This window comes from Hemitrygon akajei, chromosome 10 (assembly GCF_048418815.1).
Source record: "Hemitrygon akajei chromosome 10, sHemAka1.3, whole genome shotgun sequence".
NCBI classification, from domain to species: domain Eukaryota; kingdom Metazoa; phylum Chordata; class Chondrichthyes; order Myliobatiformes; family Dasyatidae; genus Hemitrygon; species Hemitrygon akajei.
The window spans coordinates 47,832,233-47,849,310 of NC_133133.1; the positions used below are offsets into that span (position 1 = coordinate 47,832,233).

The 17,078-nt window shown below is 41.9% G+C and overlaps 1 protein-coding gene across 3 annotated transcripts in view; it reads left to right on the forward strand.

Moving 5' to 3' along the window:
- nhsl2 (NHS-like 2) overlaps positions 1-17,078 on the forward strand; it is a 373,846-nt gene that overhangs the window by 166,243 nt on the left and 190,525 nt on the right. The window lies entirely within an intron of this gene.

The following is a 17,078-nucleotide window of genomic DNA, read 5'->3' on the forward strand; positions in this document are numbered from 1 at the left end:
CAACTCAATTGTGGCTCTGTCTGTTGTTTCCATTGATATAGCTGTTTCAACTGCTCTTGTAAATGTAAGTTGTGCTTCAGTTAGGAGCCATTTTGAATGTTTTTTTGTAAGATTCTACAAAGTAAATGATCTCTCAGAGTATCACTAAACTGACAACACTCAGACAATCTCTTCATTTCTGCCACATATGCTGAAGTGGACTTTTGATTCTGCTTATGAAATCTAAAGCATTCTAAATCAACAACGGTTTTGATTCTAAATGTTCTTACATTACTGTTATGGTATCAGCAAAGCTCATTTTGGCTGGCTTAGTTGGAGCAGTCAAACTTCTAACCAAATTGCATGGTTTTGCACCCAATGCGTTAAACTGATACTTGTCTTTCATTGGCTATTCCATTTGCTTTAAAATACTGCTCAATCTGTACAGTATACATATACCAACTATCTCTTGTGCAATCTAACACATCTATCTTTCCAATGTAGCAGCCATTTCTGCTTTTTTTAACATTTAAGATTATTATCACCTGGTACTTGCTGGTTATGATTCTGGGAATTTGTCCATTTTTGACTTTTGCAAAGAAACCACGCTGCGATTTTTAAAAATGCTCGATCATTTCTCACTGCGCTTTTTCTTAAAACCCAAACGTCTTGCGGCAGTTCAACATGTCATCTCAGGTTTGTTTTAAAAATAGATTGTCACTTATAACTCCAAAACACAATATTAATTGAAAGCATAAACATGAGGCTGGGAGTTGTGTATTTTAGTTTTGTTTTTACTTTAAGCAAGGCACGCATATATGACGTGGTGGTGTGATGACGTATACCATTCACATATTTTTACATATAACCTTTAATGAATTATGTAACAAACAAGAATGCTCAAACAATATATTTACAATATTACTCAAATATTAAATACACAACATGCTCCTACATCTTTGTGTTCCATAACCAGCGCCTGTAACATGTGGAGCCATTCATCTCAACCAATCTGATTTGGCAGCCCTACCCAACATACACAATAAGTAAGCTTTCTCACGTTCCTTCCTACTTGCCTCATGCATTTGTCAAAAATAAAAGTTATATATTTAAATCTCACTTCAATTTTTGAATAAAGGCCCTACTTATACAGTTTAAACCTAATGGTTTTCTGCTTGTTAAGATGGACAAAAGCTGATTCCTACTGGAAACTCCTGATGCTTTCAACAGTTGCTTTCTGCTTTCACTCAGACAAAGAGAGAAAATAATCAGCACCATCTTTATATTTTAACAACGCATTTTTGAATGTATTTGAGACCTTGATGTCTGCCTGCAGTCATTGCTCAGTCCTGTCTTTTGATCCCAGCTAGACATTCTCCTTCCAACCATTAACAGGTGCACTCCAGCCTGCCAACACTGTTAGCAATTATATCTCCTCTTTTCCTCACTGTTTTGCTGAAATTTCTGACGTGTTGAGGTACAGTTCCATAGATTCCAACACCCTTCTTCTCCTCACCCACATTACTTGTTAAACGTAAACCTACATATGTATGAAGGACCTGTATAAGAAACCCAGCTAAAGCTTTTAACTCTCTATGACCCCAACCCCCATCACTGCATTCATGTATAAATTGCAAAATTCCATCTTTTTTTATTGCAAAGTTGAAATTTGGCCAGAAGGTCTGGAACCTGTTAATAACTTTGATAATGCTATTTGTGAAGTCTGAGTCAGTTAGGGGTTGAATATTATTATTGTAAGATCTCATTTGACACCTTCAGTTTAATATTGGACTCATTACACTGAAGTTGAAATGGACTTAAATAGGGAAATTTAACCTATCAGATCAACACCAGGAGGTCTGGTGGACATTAGTTGCTGAATCTCAGTTATTTCACCTTTCCAGCTGTCTGCTTGATTAAAGCATTAAAAAAAAAGGAGCAGATCGAGTACAGAACTGTCTGTCAACACTCAGCTAGGTCACGAGATGATTACTGGGTTTTGCAGAGTTGTGCATGTGTTAGATTGGAAATACTGTTCAGACAATCCTTGCGGTCCTGTACCACCAGGCTACCTTGTAGAACCTCTTTATTTTCCTGAGCAGATCTTGCTCAGCAACGTTTGCATACGTTAGGCTCAGCAAAGTTTGCATATATTAGGCCATTACAAAGTTTGCATACATTAGGCCATACCAGGAGGTCAGGTTGACATTAGTTGCTGAACCTCCATTATTTCACCTTGCCAGATGTCTGCTTAATAAATGCAAAAAAAAAACAGGAACAGATTGAGTACAGAGCTGTCTGGCAGTGCTCAGCTGGATCACAAGATGATTATTGGGTTTTGCAGAGTTGTGCGTGTGGTAGATGGGAAGTACTGTTGAGCCAATCCTTAGTGTTCTATACCACCAGGCCACTGTGTAGAATCTTTTTTATTTTCCTGAGCAGATCTTGCTCAACAAAGTTTGCATAGATTAGGCCATTACAAAGTTGCCAGAACTTTACTGAATGCACAGCACAAGGTTAGCTTGTAAGATTGATCTTAGTGTTTGAATCCTGAGGGCTTCTTAGCCGTTGACAACCACAATGGAGAAGTGTGGAAGAGCACGCAGTGGCACTCAGCAAATTTGCATTTCTTCTGTGCCTTTTACTGTTGCATTATAAAGTCATCCTGTAATGTACGAAACTGTTTTGTTTTGTAACTCCAAAATATAAAACTAATTGAAATAAAAACACTGGAGCCAGGGATAACTCGTTGACAGTTTAACTTTGCTTTTAGTAAGGCATGCACATAAAATGTGGTGGCATTTTGATGTATGCCATTCACGTACTTTTAACATATAACATGTAATGAATCATGTAAACAAACAAAGAATGTTTAATCAAACAACATATTTACAATATTACTCAAAAATTACTGAAATATTAAATACACAACAAAAACAATTTGCAAACATATTGTCTCTTGAAAAGCAATTCACACACTCAGAATGGGAGCATGATCTGATGGATTTCTTTTTATGCACCTGACAGCATAAAGGAACCTCAATTTAACATTGCATATGGAAGGTTGAACCTCAAACAGTGCAACAGGCAACACTGCAATTCTGTCTTTGGGATCTTTGAGTTGATTCTAATGCATTATATTTGACTCAGAAACAGTCATAGCAGATACTCAATTGAATATTGCTTCTGTTGAGAAGACAGATCTAAAATATTTTCCTATACAGTTTTATCATCTCAGAAGAGAGCCAGGGTCAAAAATGTGATGTAGGCCAGAAAAAAATTGGTGCTAATAGGAGTTATGCAATTAATGCATTCAAATTAAATTCTGCACTGGATTTTATTTGAGTTATTAAGGCATTTGTTAATGACCTCTTTAAATTAATGAGAGTAATAAGGTCATATATATGTGTTAAGCTTTTGTCTGAAAATATCTTTGGAAGTAATTTTTAGCTTCTTGTTAGAAAGTGTTTAAAACCCATACATCAGGTTGATTATCATTTAAAATTTGAAAGGTCAAATAATTATTGAATATGCTGTTCAGAACTCAGCTACAAGTTTCTGTTTTAATGATGTCACCTTACCATCATCTGCCCTGAAGCTACTTAAACAATTTCAAGCATTAAATTTGCATTTCCCTACTTCAAACAACATTGTTTTACATTTTGGTTGCCATGGGTCCAGTTTAAGAGCAGGCTGGGATAATGAGCCAATTTTGCATATAGAACATACAGAACATTGAGATTAGTACATGATTTTTTATATCAGTATTAATGTCAATTTTTCCACACAAGATTCAGAATGGAAGGTGCTAAATTAATAATGTTGCATGGAAGTTTATGCAACTATACAGAATTTACAGATTTTTTTCCCCACAGTAGGGGATTATGAACTAGAGGGCATGGGCTTAAGGTGCGAGGGGAAAGATTTAAAAAGAACCTGAGGGCTGTCTTCTTCATGCAGAGTCTGATGCATATGTAGAATGAACTGCCTGAGGAAATAGTTGAGGCAGGTATATTAACAACATTTAAAAGTCGCTCGGATAGCAAAGATTTAGAGGGATATGGACCAAAGAAGGGCAAATGGAACTGGCTTAGATCGTTAGCTTGGGTTAAAAGGGGCTGTTTCTGTGCTTTCTTTCTCAATGACTCTGTAACTACTTCTATTTTCCATTTTTAAAAAAACAACATCAAAATTTCTGAATGTTTTTGTTGAAATCATAAGTTTATCAGAGTCTCTGTAATACTGGAAAGTGTACCAGGTAAAGCATCAAGTATCCATACTTGTTGGAGGAAACCATGCCATTAGAAAATAACGTGATGCTTTCACTCACCAACTGGTATGAGACCAAAAGCAGGCTGAAACAGCTATGTTACCATCTTGACAGATCCTACAGTCCTGCTTCCTTCTGTAACACCTAAATGTTTCATAATTTCTCAGAAGCCACTTAACATTTTGGCCACCTCTGCATAAGGAATATCTGCCAAACTTTTGCATTAAATTTGCCTGTTACTAATGAGAACTGAGTCTCTTCTGCCCTCACCATTTAATTTTAACTTTACTCGTTCAACCATTCTGAATTCTTTATCAGCATTATACCTCTTTAAAATCCCGACTCAGTCAGCTTGATTTTTTTCCAAGTTTTCTATCCTGCCTCCGTCTTTTAGTACTAAGGGACCACCCTGTGATTTCTTTATCGACTGCTTCCGAGGACTTGTGTTAATTATTCTGATGAGACATGGTATTCAAACTTTGGGATGAATCAGAACCTAGTTTATTATCATTGTTGTATGTCATACAATTTGTTGTTTTGTGACAACAGTACAGTGCATTCATGAAATTACTATAAATTGCAATAAGATTATTGTGGTAAACTACATATACCTGTCTGGACATGCCCCTCTGCTGACTGCTCCTGTGGCTCCTTCCACAGACCCCTGTATAAAGGCGATTGGAGGCACTGCTCCCCCCTCAGTCTCCAGGATGTTGTGTGGTGGTCTCTTGCTACTAATCGTGGTCTCTTGCAGCTAATAAAAACCTGTCGTTTGCCTCCTGTCTCCGAGAGTTATTGATGGTGCATCAATTATATAATAATAAATGGTGCATAAAGGGAGCAAAGTAGTTAGGTAGAGTTCATGGGTTCATGCTCAGTTCAAAAACCTGATGGCAAAGGGGAAATGTTTTTCCTAAGATACTGAATGTGTTTCTTCATCTCCTGTACCTACTCATTGATGGTAGCAAAGAGAAGAGGACACACCCTGGATGGTGAGTGTCCTTCATAAGTCCATAAAATATAGGAACAGAATTAGGCCATTTGGCCCATTGAGTCTGCTCTGGCTTTTCATCATGGCTGATTTAACTTTCCTCTCAGCCCCAATCTCCTGCTTTCTCCCCAAATCCCTTCATGCCTGACCAATCAAGAATCTATCAACCTCTGCCTTAAATATACATAAAGACTTAGCCTCCACATTTGCCTGTGGCAAATAATTCCACAGATTCACTACTCTCTGGCTAAAGATGGAGGTGACCTTCTGGAGACATCGCCTTTTAAAGGTGCCCTCGATGGTGGAGGGGCAGCTACCCATGATAGAGTGCTTGCCTCTCCACCACCCTGGTTGAGTTTACAATCCTCTGTGTCTGTTCCAATCCAATGCACTGCCGCCTTCATACCAGATGGTGATACAACCAGTCAGCATTCTCTTCCTGGTACATTTGTAGACATCTGTGACATTCTCAAATTCCTAATGAAATATAGCCACTGGTGTGCCTTCTTTGTAATTGCCTCTCTATGTTTGGGCTAACATAGATCTTCAGGAGATGTTGACTGTCATGTTAACCAGACAATTTGTTGACACCCTTTTCAATATCATTCACAAAATACATGTGGTTATTCTCCCAAACCTGTCCTTAATTCACAGCAAAGCTTATTGTTCTATTTTATGCCTACTTATGTATTTGGTTTAACATTTGCTAATTTTCAGATTACTTCCTCAGAACCTCCTGAATTCACCAGAAATTTGGAGCTAAATTTATGAACTTAACTCATTGATGTTTATCAGTGGTGTTCCCTAGGGAGGTTTTACCCACTGTAACCTCCTGATTTTTTACTTCCAGCTTTCTATCCAATGTCTTATCCTGCACCTAGGTTTAGTTTAGGGTTAATAGCTAGCTGGTAATTTTGTAAATTATGTTTTTGTGCATGTTCTTCGCAGATAAAAGTGTTGGAGAATGCCCTTATCTTATACTTCTGGTGTTATGCATTGCTTTACTTTTCCCTTTACAGTCACTCTCAGATGTTTTCAAGCTGTTAGACTGCTTCTTTTTCCCTTACCTTAAGTTGGTATCTATGGACCTGGTGGTGTAAAGAATGATTACTGCTGTGAGAATTGGTATGGAATGTTCTTAGCTGTGACCCCCACAGGAATTTGTAAAGATGAAACCAGAACAATGTGTTTGATCTTTTTTATGACCTTGGGCTGTTGTGGGTCATTTGGTTTCAGAGGATTTTTGCTTGTCCCCTTGGCCTTAGATCAGAATGCTAGAGAGTAGCTTTCAATGTATGAAACTACATTAATTTCTCATTGCTTGTAAAAAATACTTTGCTCTTGGCCAGTGACAGGCCGCAGTAATTGATGCATTATTCACTTCTGAGGACACAAGCTGTGTTCCTTTTGAATTGCAAAATACGGAACCGGTATAGCTCTGATTAATTAGACTTGCCTGATTTGATTATTTAATATATTTTTCTTTCACTTAAATTTTATGATGCAGCTTGAACAATCATTTTTACAAACATTACTTATCATTTAGACTTTCAACTGCAATCCACTGAAGCTCAAAGTTTTAAATCATAATTATAACACAGCTTCTGATAATCAGTGGATGTTACCCCCAGGAAATGTGAAAAATCTGCACATAAGAGGATTACTTCTTAAGAAGCTTTAATATAAATTTCCCCTGTATTTTAGGCAAAGCAAATGTTTCAGAAACAGTTCTCCCTCATGCAATAGTAATTGGTTCTCTAGATGGAGACAGGGTAATACTGTCATCACCTTATTCAACTTGAAGAGCTATATAACTGCTCAGTCCCTCAACACACGCTGACATGATATTCCCCCCCTCCATTTGATCAAGCACCCACATGGGTTGAAGTTTCTGTTTCTGCCCTGAAAAAGTCTAATACTTTTTTTAAATTCAGAAGTCCGACTACCTACATATTTTTGTAACTAGTTTCTTCTTTCCACTTTGCAGGGGTGTCAAACTCATTTTAGGTCACGGGCCGGATTGAGCAAAATGCAGCTTCATGCGGACCGGATCAGTCGGACGCGTGCGAACGCAGCTTTCGTTGCCTCTGTTTTTTCAGCCTGCTCTCATGTGTCTCAGTCTCTGCTATAACTACAAAGTGTTTCACTTTACAAATTCCGTTTCTTATGAAGAAGACTGCCGAGCAAGACTGCCGAATAAACACTAAAAACCCTGAAAACCTGGTACCTGAATAAACTCAGCATTAGCCATATCATACGCCATAGGCGCTTCAATTACTGGGGCCAGCTTTAATAGTAATTAGATATTATCTCGCGGGCCAAAGATAATTCCACCGCGGGCCGGATTTGGCCCGCGGGCCTTGAGTTTGACATATATGACTTACAGTGATTGTTCTTTCTTATCAGTCTTTTGCACTTTTGATGGCATTCGTTACAATAGAGGATTACCACAATGAGTAACTTATATGTATGTATTTTCCAACTTAAGAACAAAATTGACATGGATGTCTATATAAATGGAGTGCATTGCTACTTCCCATGCCCTAACGTGTCCTGCTGAGTATGTGAGCATGCAGCCTGCTACTGCCTGGCTGAAAGTGTACCGGTGGAGCTGTGACTAAAATCATTGGCCATGAAGTGATGCTCCTATGAAATGAGGTCTGATCCTTTGAAAATTAAGTAATGCAGCATAGTGACCAGTAGGCCCATAGAAATTTAGCTTTGTCACTCACCTAATTTTCTGGCTTCAAATCCTTGGCCACCTTTGTTGTGTATTTAATATTTCAGTATTACTGTAAATATATTGTTTGATTAGGCATTCTTGTTTAAATAATTCATTATGGGTTATATATAACAAAACTATACATGAATTTCATATGTCATGGCGCTACTGTGTGAAAGCACGCGCCTCGTTGAAGTTAAAATGGACTAAGACAAGCTCTCTTGGGCTCCTGTTCTCTGCTTTCAATTAATTGGAATTTTTGGAGTTACAAAACAAAACATCCTCTCTGGCTGAACATATTAACTGAATCTGTTGCTTCATGATCATTTCTGCCCAACCTTGAGGCTAAGTTTCCTTTGTCAGCTCGGGCCTTTTGTGGACATGAGCCAATTCCCTGCCTTCATCCTTCACAAGGTAGAACTAATTGAGGATTCTGCAGCATGAGCCTGTCCTACCCAAAGGCCCAGATACTGTTTGCTCGTGTTTTACCAAGCTCTATTGCAGTCCTCGAACACAACAAACCTTCACTTTACTTTGAAAACACTCCATGGCCTCAGTTAATTCTAGTTTAGTCTTCCTGCTTTGAAACAATCCTGCTGCTCCAGTGATTATATCCCCCACTACCGCCTGCATCAAATACTAGGAAGTTGCTGCCTGAAATTATGCCCTGCACCTCATAAAGTGACCACTGAGTGATTGTGTGTCTTGTGCTGTCGTAGCCCATCTACTTCAATGAACAATGTGTTATGCATTCAGAGATACTCTTCTGCACAACACCGTTGTAACACTTGCTCATTGGATTACTGTCATCTTCCTGTCAACTTGAAACAGTCTGGTCATTCTCCTCTGATGTCTTTCATTAACAAGGTGATTTTGTTCACGGGACTGCTGCTTACTGGATGTTTCTTCTTATCAGACCCTTATCTGGAACTCCAGAGACTGGTGTGCTCAGGAGATCAGCAGTTTCTGAGATGGTTAAACCATCCTTTTCAGCACCAACAATCATTCCACAGTCAAAGTCATTTACATCATTTTTCTTCCCAATTTTGATGTTTTACCTGAAGAACAAGTGAACTTGTTGACCGTGACTGCATGCATTGAGTTGCTACCACATGATTAGCTGATTAGATATTTCCATTAATGAGCAAATGTCCCAAACAGAGTGATCATTAAGAGTATACCGGGGCAGTGAAGTCAGTGAAAGACATAGACCTTCGGAGTTTGCAACGCTTCTGAAATGGTGTCACTGTGACTAATGGTGTGGAGCACAGTGTGGCTTTGGAAGAAGAAATGTTTCCATTTCACATTCCCATACACGCACAATGTTGGAGGAATACAGCAGGTCAGAGAGCATCTATGGAGGAAAATGAACAGTCGACAATTTGGGCTGAGACCCTTCATCGCAACATTTTTCTCCATAGATGCTCCCTGCTTTGCCAATTTTCTGCAGCATATTCTGTATGTTGATCCAGATTTCAGGCATTTGCTGCCTCCTTTTGTCTAAATTTTTCCAACACTGCATCTTCCATACAGTTTTATATTTTTACTCTGTGGAGGCTCTCTATAGGGAGGGTTAGGCCAGTGGCAGAATTCCATGGTGGAGAAAGCCACAGAAGAGAGTCAAAAGGCAGTAAGAGGAGGTTGTGTGATTTCCATTCGGTGTGTATCAATGTGCATTCGATATTTAAAGTAGAGAGTGACAACATCTACGGGCCTAAAATCTATCTGACAGCAATCCATGGACTCATTCATAAATGATTACTGACACTAGGTGGCAGCATATCATAAAATTTCTGACTTTATTTTAAACGTCTGATGATTGAACCTGGTCGTGAGGTTAGTTGGATAAAACAACAAAACCCCTAGCTCAATAGGCCCCAGCTCAATACAAAATCCACTACAGCAGTTGGAATGAAGACTGAAGATACCAGAAATTTGAACAAAATGAAAACCTGATGGAGGAACTCAACAAATGAAAGAACACTGCAACTACCTGTCAACAATCCCTTTGCTTCCATAGATTCTGCTTGAGCTGCTGGTTCCTCCAGCAGTTTGTTTTCTGCGGCACATTGACTGAATGTTGCCTTTTACAGAGAGTCCTTGCATCTCATAGTGTGCTATTGAGCTGCATCCAGGGAGGATAGTGCTCACACCTGCTCTTTGAGGTCAGTAGGCACATAGGGTCTGTGTTGTCAGAGTGGGGACGGATTGCTGTCATATATACCAACAAAATAGAGCTTATTAAAGCTGTAGGTGTTGGCAGGCCTGCATCTGAATCCACACCCAAATCCGTGTCTCCCGGCGGTTGTAGGCTGTACAGACTGTCATGGGATTAGAGGACTGTGTACGTTCAGTGGTCGAGTGTATGTACAACAGGTGCTTGATTTGCTGTTGATGTTTCGTTGCTTGTGTTCATTGTGTTCTGCGTCGTTCTGCTGAGTATTGTGTGCTTGTTCAGTCGGTGCTGGAATTTGCGATGACTCCTGTCTGTGCTTTTAGCACACTCATGGGTGTGTTGGTTGTTAATGCAAATGATGCATTTCACTGTATGCTTTAATGTACACCTGATAAACACACTTAAATCTTGAATCTCAAATCTAGCAAAAGAAATAACAAATTCACAGTATTTCACGTAACGCTCCAGTGTTAACTTTCAGGCCCATGAATGATTAAACAGAATAAATTTGGGGAAATTATACTGTGTTTTGATGTTGGATATTCAGAATTGCAAATTGAATCCTAATTCAGATGCTCAGATTATTTATAAACGTTAATTTTTTTCCCAATTACTTTGAAGAGAATTTTGCCTTCTAGTGACACCTAGTTCATAGTTGAAGTTTGTGACTGCTATTTTGTGGGAGCCGACAATATTTTTGGATTTTCTGCCTTTGCACACATGTTGTGTTTGAACATAATTAATATACAGTGAATTGCAGTTAATTGGACTATTGGTTAATTGGGAGAGCTGTTCGTTTGGGACAACTCTTAAAGAACAAGACCTAATTGAGAAAGTATCCAGATTTTCCATTGTTTATTTGGAACACTATGCTGCTTAATTGGTTCAAGAGACTGTTGTTGAACAGTTTCTAACCAGTGTCAGCTGCATGCACTTGTGTGCCAATTAGACTCTTCACCATGCTTAGAGCAAACAGTTTTAAACACCGTCAGTTGCGTGTGCTTGTCTTAAAAAAGCAATGATTTTTTACACTGATATTGGCAAGAAATAAACAGTAAGACAATTCAGACTGTTTTCCTCACTGCAGTTTCAAGCATTCAGGCTTGGAGATGCGAGAAACGGTTGGGAGTGAAAATGAAGCAAATTCACTACTTCACAGAGTTGGGAACGACACAGAATTTGAAGGTATCGACAATCGTCTTGAATATTACAATGAAAATGAAGATTTGGAGGATGCAAGGTTTTCCAGTCATATACACTTGTGTCGCTAGAAAACACTACACTGTGCTTAGAGCAAAGAGTTTTTTTAATAGTCATTGGTATATTCTTGTGTTATGTTACTCATTTGGGCCTGAAGACGCTGAATTAAAAAGCAGTGATGTTTGATACTGTGGTGAACTACATATACCTGTCTGGACACGCCCCCTGCTGACTGCTCCTGTGGCTCCTCCCACAGACCCCTGTATAAAGGCGATTGAGGCCTGAGCCCAGCCCTCAGTCTCCAGGATGTAGTATGGTGGTCAACTACTGCTTGTTCCTTCTTCCAGTCAATAAAAGCCGATATCTCGCCTTTACGTCTCAGAGAGAGTTATTGATGGTGCATCAATTTTATTGACTGGAAGTTTTAAAACATGGAAACCGTTTTACGTCCAAAAAGATTGGATTTGGACCCCCCCCAGACCCTGAAGCAGCTCTTGCCTTTGAACTCTGGCTTGCATGCTTCCACTCATACTTGGAGGAGGTTCATACAACTGACCCCGCTGTTATGCACCGAATTCTCCTCTCGAGGGTCACCCCAAAAGTTTATTCACTTATCAGAGGCCTGCTGACCTACGAAGGGGCACTGGATGCCCTCAAAAGACAGCTGCGCTACTGACACCACTTGCAGCCTCTTCACCCTCAAGATCCCTCCCCCACCGCTGTTCGCCAACCTGACCCCCGACTGTAAACCTGTGGCAACTAAAAGCAGGAGGTACAGCACGGGGGACAGGGCCTTCATTCAGTCAGAGGTGCAGCGGCTGCTCGGGGAGGAGATCATTGAGCCAAGCACAAGCCCTTGGAGGTCCCAGGTGGTTGTTGTTCGGACTGGGCTGAAAAATAGGATGGTCGTGGACTATAGCCAGATCATCAATAGGTTCACGCAGCTTGACGCGTACCCCCTACCCCGCATCGCGGATTTGATCAACCAGATAGCTCAGTACAAGGTGTACTCGACAATAGATCTGAAATCCGCTTATCATCAGCTCCCCATCCGCCCAGAGGACCGCCCCTACACCGCCTTCGAGGCGGGCGGCAGGCTCTATCACTTCCTGCGCGTCCCCTTCGGTGTCACAAATGGTGTCTCGGTCTTCCAGAGGGAAATGGACCGGATGGTGGACCAGTGCCAACTGAAAGCCACATTTCCCTATCTGGATAATATCACCATCTGTGGTCGCGACTGGCCAGATCACAACGCCAACCTCCAACGATTTTTCCAAGTGGCCGAAGCCCTGAACCTTACTTATAACAGGGACAAATGTGTGTTCGGAACCACCCGACTCGCTATCCTTGGGTATGTCGTGGAAAACGGGGTCATTGGCCCTGATCTCGACCGTATGAGCCCCCTGTTAGAACTCCCTCTTCCCACCACTCTCAAAGCCATCAGATGGTGCCTGGGCTTCTTTTCCTATTACGCCCAATGGGTCCCCCATTACGCAGACAAGGCCCGCCCCCTGGTCAAGTCTACCACTTTTCCCCTCTCTGATGAGGCCTGCGCGGCCTTCAGCTGCATTAAAGGGGACATTGTCAAAGCAACGATGCATGCGGTGGACGAGACCATTCCCTTCCAAGTAGAGAGTGACGCCTCCGATTTCGCGCTTGCTGCTACCCTCAATCAGGCAGGCAGGCCAGTAGCATTCTTTTCTCGTACCCTTCAAGGCCCTGAAATTCGGCACTCCGCAGTGGAGAAAGAAGCCCAGGCCATAGCGGAAGCTATTAGGCACTGGAGGCACTATCTCGCCGGCAAAAGGTTCACCTTGCTGACCGACCAGCGCTCGGTTGCGTTCATGTTCAGCAACCAACAGCGGGGCAAAATCAAAAATGATAAAATTTTGCGGTGGAGAATAGAACTCTCCATCTACAACTATGATATCCCGTACCAGCCTGGAAGGCTCAATGAGCCCCCTGATGCCCTATCCCGGGGAACGTGTGCTAGCGCACAGCTCAACCAGCTATACGCCCTTCATGCACATCTTTGCCATCCGGGGGTCACCCGATTTTACCATTTCATGCAAGGCCGGAACCTGCCGTACTCCCTGGAGGACATCAGGACGATGACCAGGGACTGCCAAATCTGCGGTGAGTGCAAACCGCACTTCTACTGTCCTGAAACGGCGCAACTTGTCAAGGCCACCTGCCCTTTTGAGTGACTGAGTGTTGACTTTAAGGGCCCCCTTCCCTCCACCGACCGCAATGTCTATTTTCTCAACATTATCGACGAGTACTCGCGGTTCCCCTTTGCCATCCCCTGCCCCGACATCACTACCACGTCCGTCACAAAAGCCCTGCGCCAGCTCTTCACTCTGTTCGGATATCCCTGCTATATCCACAGTGATAGAGGGTCCTCCTTTATGAGTGACGAGCTGTGCCGGTACCTGCTAGCTAGGGGCATTGCTACTAGTCAGACCACGAGTTATAATCCCTGGGGAAATGGACAGATGGAGAGGGAGAATGCCACAGTGTGGAAGGCCACACTTTTAGCCCTTAAGTCAAAAGGGTTGCCGGTCTCTCGATGGCAGGAGGTCCTCCCTGAGGCACTCCACTCTATCCATTCCCTGTTATGTACGTCCACCAATGCCACCCCTCACGAGCGCCTATTCTCTTTTCCCAGGAAGTCTGTCACTGGGACCACCCTACCAGTTTGGCTGACGTCCCCAGGGCCAGTGCTGCTCCGGAAACATGTGAGGAGTAATAAATACTCCCCGCTGGTCGAGAGGGTTCACCTTCTACATGCGAACCCCCAGTATGCCTACGTGGTCTTACCTGATGGGCGGGAGGACACGGTCTCCGTCCGCGACCTGGCGCCCGCAGGAGCAGCAGACCACTACCCCGAACGCTCCACGGTAACTATGAACCCTGTACCCGAGGTGACACCGCGCACACCAAGCCCTACACAGACTCCTCACGACACTCATATACCGTGCGTCTCGTACGCGTATATTCCAGGCGCCTCGCACACGCGTGAGGGATCACTGACGCCTAGTGGGCTGACACCTCCAGTTAGGCCGGAACCAGCACAACCACCGTCTCCGGTGCAATCACCACCGGCACCTGTGCAATCACCACCGGTGCTACGTAGATCGCAGTGACAGATTCGACCACCTGACAGACTTAACCTGTAAATATACTTGTAAGAAACTTCGCCTCATGGGGACTCTCTTTTAAAACAAAGGGGGGGGGTGAATGTGGTGAACTACATATACCTGTCTGGACACGCCCCCTGCTGACTGCTCCTGTGGCTCCTCCCACAGACCCCTGTATAAAGGCGATTGAGGCCTGAGCCCGGCCTCATTTCTCCAGGATGTAGTAGATAGATAGATAGATAGATAGATACTTTATTCATCCCCATGGGGAAATTCAACTTTTTTTCCAATGTCCCATACACTTGTTGTAGCAAAACTAATTACATACAATACTTAACTCAGTAAAAAATATGATATGCATCTAAATCACTCTCTCAAAAAGCATTAATAATAGCTTTTAAAAAGTTCTTAAGTCCTGGCGGTTGAATTGTAAAGCCTAATGGCATTGGGGAGTATTGACCTCTTCATCCTGTCTGAGGAGCATTGCATCGATAGTAACCTGTCACTGAAACTGCTTCTCTGTCTCTGGATGGTGCTATGTAGAGGATGTTCAGAGTTTTCCATAATTGACTGTAGCCTACTCAGCGCCCTTCGCTCAGCTACCGATGTTAAACTCTCCAGTACTTTGCCCACGACAGAGCCCGCCTTCCTTACCAGCTTATTAAGACGTGAGGCGTCCCTCTTCTTAATGCTTCCTCCCCAACACGCCACCACGAAGAAGAGGGCGCTCTCCACAACTGACCTATAGAACATCTTCAGCATCTCACTACAGACATTGAATGACGCCAACCTTCTAAGGAAGTACAGTCGACTCTGTGCCTTCCTGCACAAGGCACTGCTTGTTCCTTCTTCCAGTCAATAAAAGCTGATATCTCGCCTTTACATCTCAGAGAGAGTTATTGATGGTGCATCAGATACTACTTCATCCTGGAAGGCAATGAAGACAGTTCATTATTTATACTAGGTGTCTGTGCTGATCTTGTTCATTTACAGTCAATCAAAGGAACATGGCAGCGTACACTGGATGAATTCCTCCAACAATAGCTATTAAGGACTAATACATAGTTTTATAGTACTGTAGTAGTATTGATAGTGTTCTAATTTCTCCTGTTTTTTATTTAAATACATAATTTGTTCCTCAGTTAAACATAGTTTGTCTTTTTTAAACCATTTCCACCAAGCTTCGGCTAATTGGGGCAGCCTCTTAATTGGGCCAAAATGTACTGATCCTGATGTGTTCACTGTGTTTGAATTTCTTAAATGCCTTTTGCATTATTCAGCTGACAGGAAAATTTAGATAAGATGAGGCTATTTGGAAGAACAATATCTTTCCAGTTCTATAGAAATAAGATATTCATATCCTGTGAACCTCTGCCATCTCCCATTCTTAGATCATTTTTTTGTTCCATTGCCTTGTACTGGGATGCCAGTTCATATCATGTGAACTGAGTACGTGGCATTCAGCATAGCCTAAAGAGAAAACCCATTGAATTGCCTCAGAAAGGCACATTAGTCTTAATTAATCATGAGACCTTTACATAAATTGCACTGTGATGGACAGGAAGACTCAACCATGGGTTGTCAAAACTTGCCAACACATCGCTGACACCATCAAGGGCATAAATACAGAAAGGTGCTGGAAAAAATCCAGCAATGTTATGAACAATCCCACCCACACTGCTCCATGGACTGTTTGTCCCACTTCCATCAGCATGGAGGTTATGTAGCAACCATGCCAGGACCACCAGGGGGTGCAATAAACTTGGACCACAAGATTCCTCTGCTTATCAACACTGTTAAGGATCTTGCCCTTAATAGTGCACTGTCTCTTTGCATTTCTCCTACTAAGATGCAACACTTCATGTCTGGCTGGGTTAAACTCCATTTCCCATTTCTCTACCCATATTTCTAACTGTTCTATATCCCACAATACCACCAATCTATGTATCATCTGCAAACTTACTAATCCACGCATCTACATTTTCATCCAAGTCTCATATATACATCACAAACATGAGAGCTCCCAATACTGATCCTGCAGATCACCACTAATCACAGACCTCCAGCTAGAAAAAGTCTCTTCGACCACTACACCCTGTCTTCTGTGGGCAAGGTAGTTCTAAATCCAAATAGCCAATTCACCATAGATCCCATGCATCTTAATCTTCTCGATGTGCCACTTATGAAGGATCTTGTCGAAAGCCTTACTAAAATCCAGCTCTAGACAATATCTAGAGCTGTTCCTTCATCAATCATCCTTGTTATCTTGTCAAAAACTCAATCATTAGTAAGATACAATTTGTCCCACACAAAGTCATGCTGGCTCTCCTTAATTAGGCCATTGTTTTCCAAATGCTCATAAATCTTATCCTTAAGAATTGTCTCCAGTACCTTTCCTACCACTGACATGAGACTTAATGATCTATAGTTTCTGGGATTATTCCTGGTCCCCTTCTTGAACAGTGGAACAAAATTAGCTACTCCACAATCCTCCAGGACATTGTCTGTGGCTAGACAGGACATGAAAGTATTCTGCAAGGCCCCAGCAATCTCTTATCTTGCCTCTCTCAGTAACCTGGGGTATATTCCGTCAGGCTCTG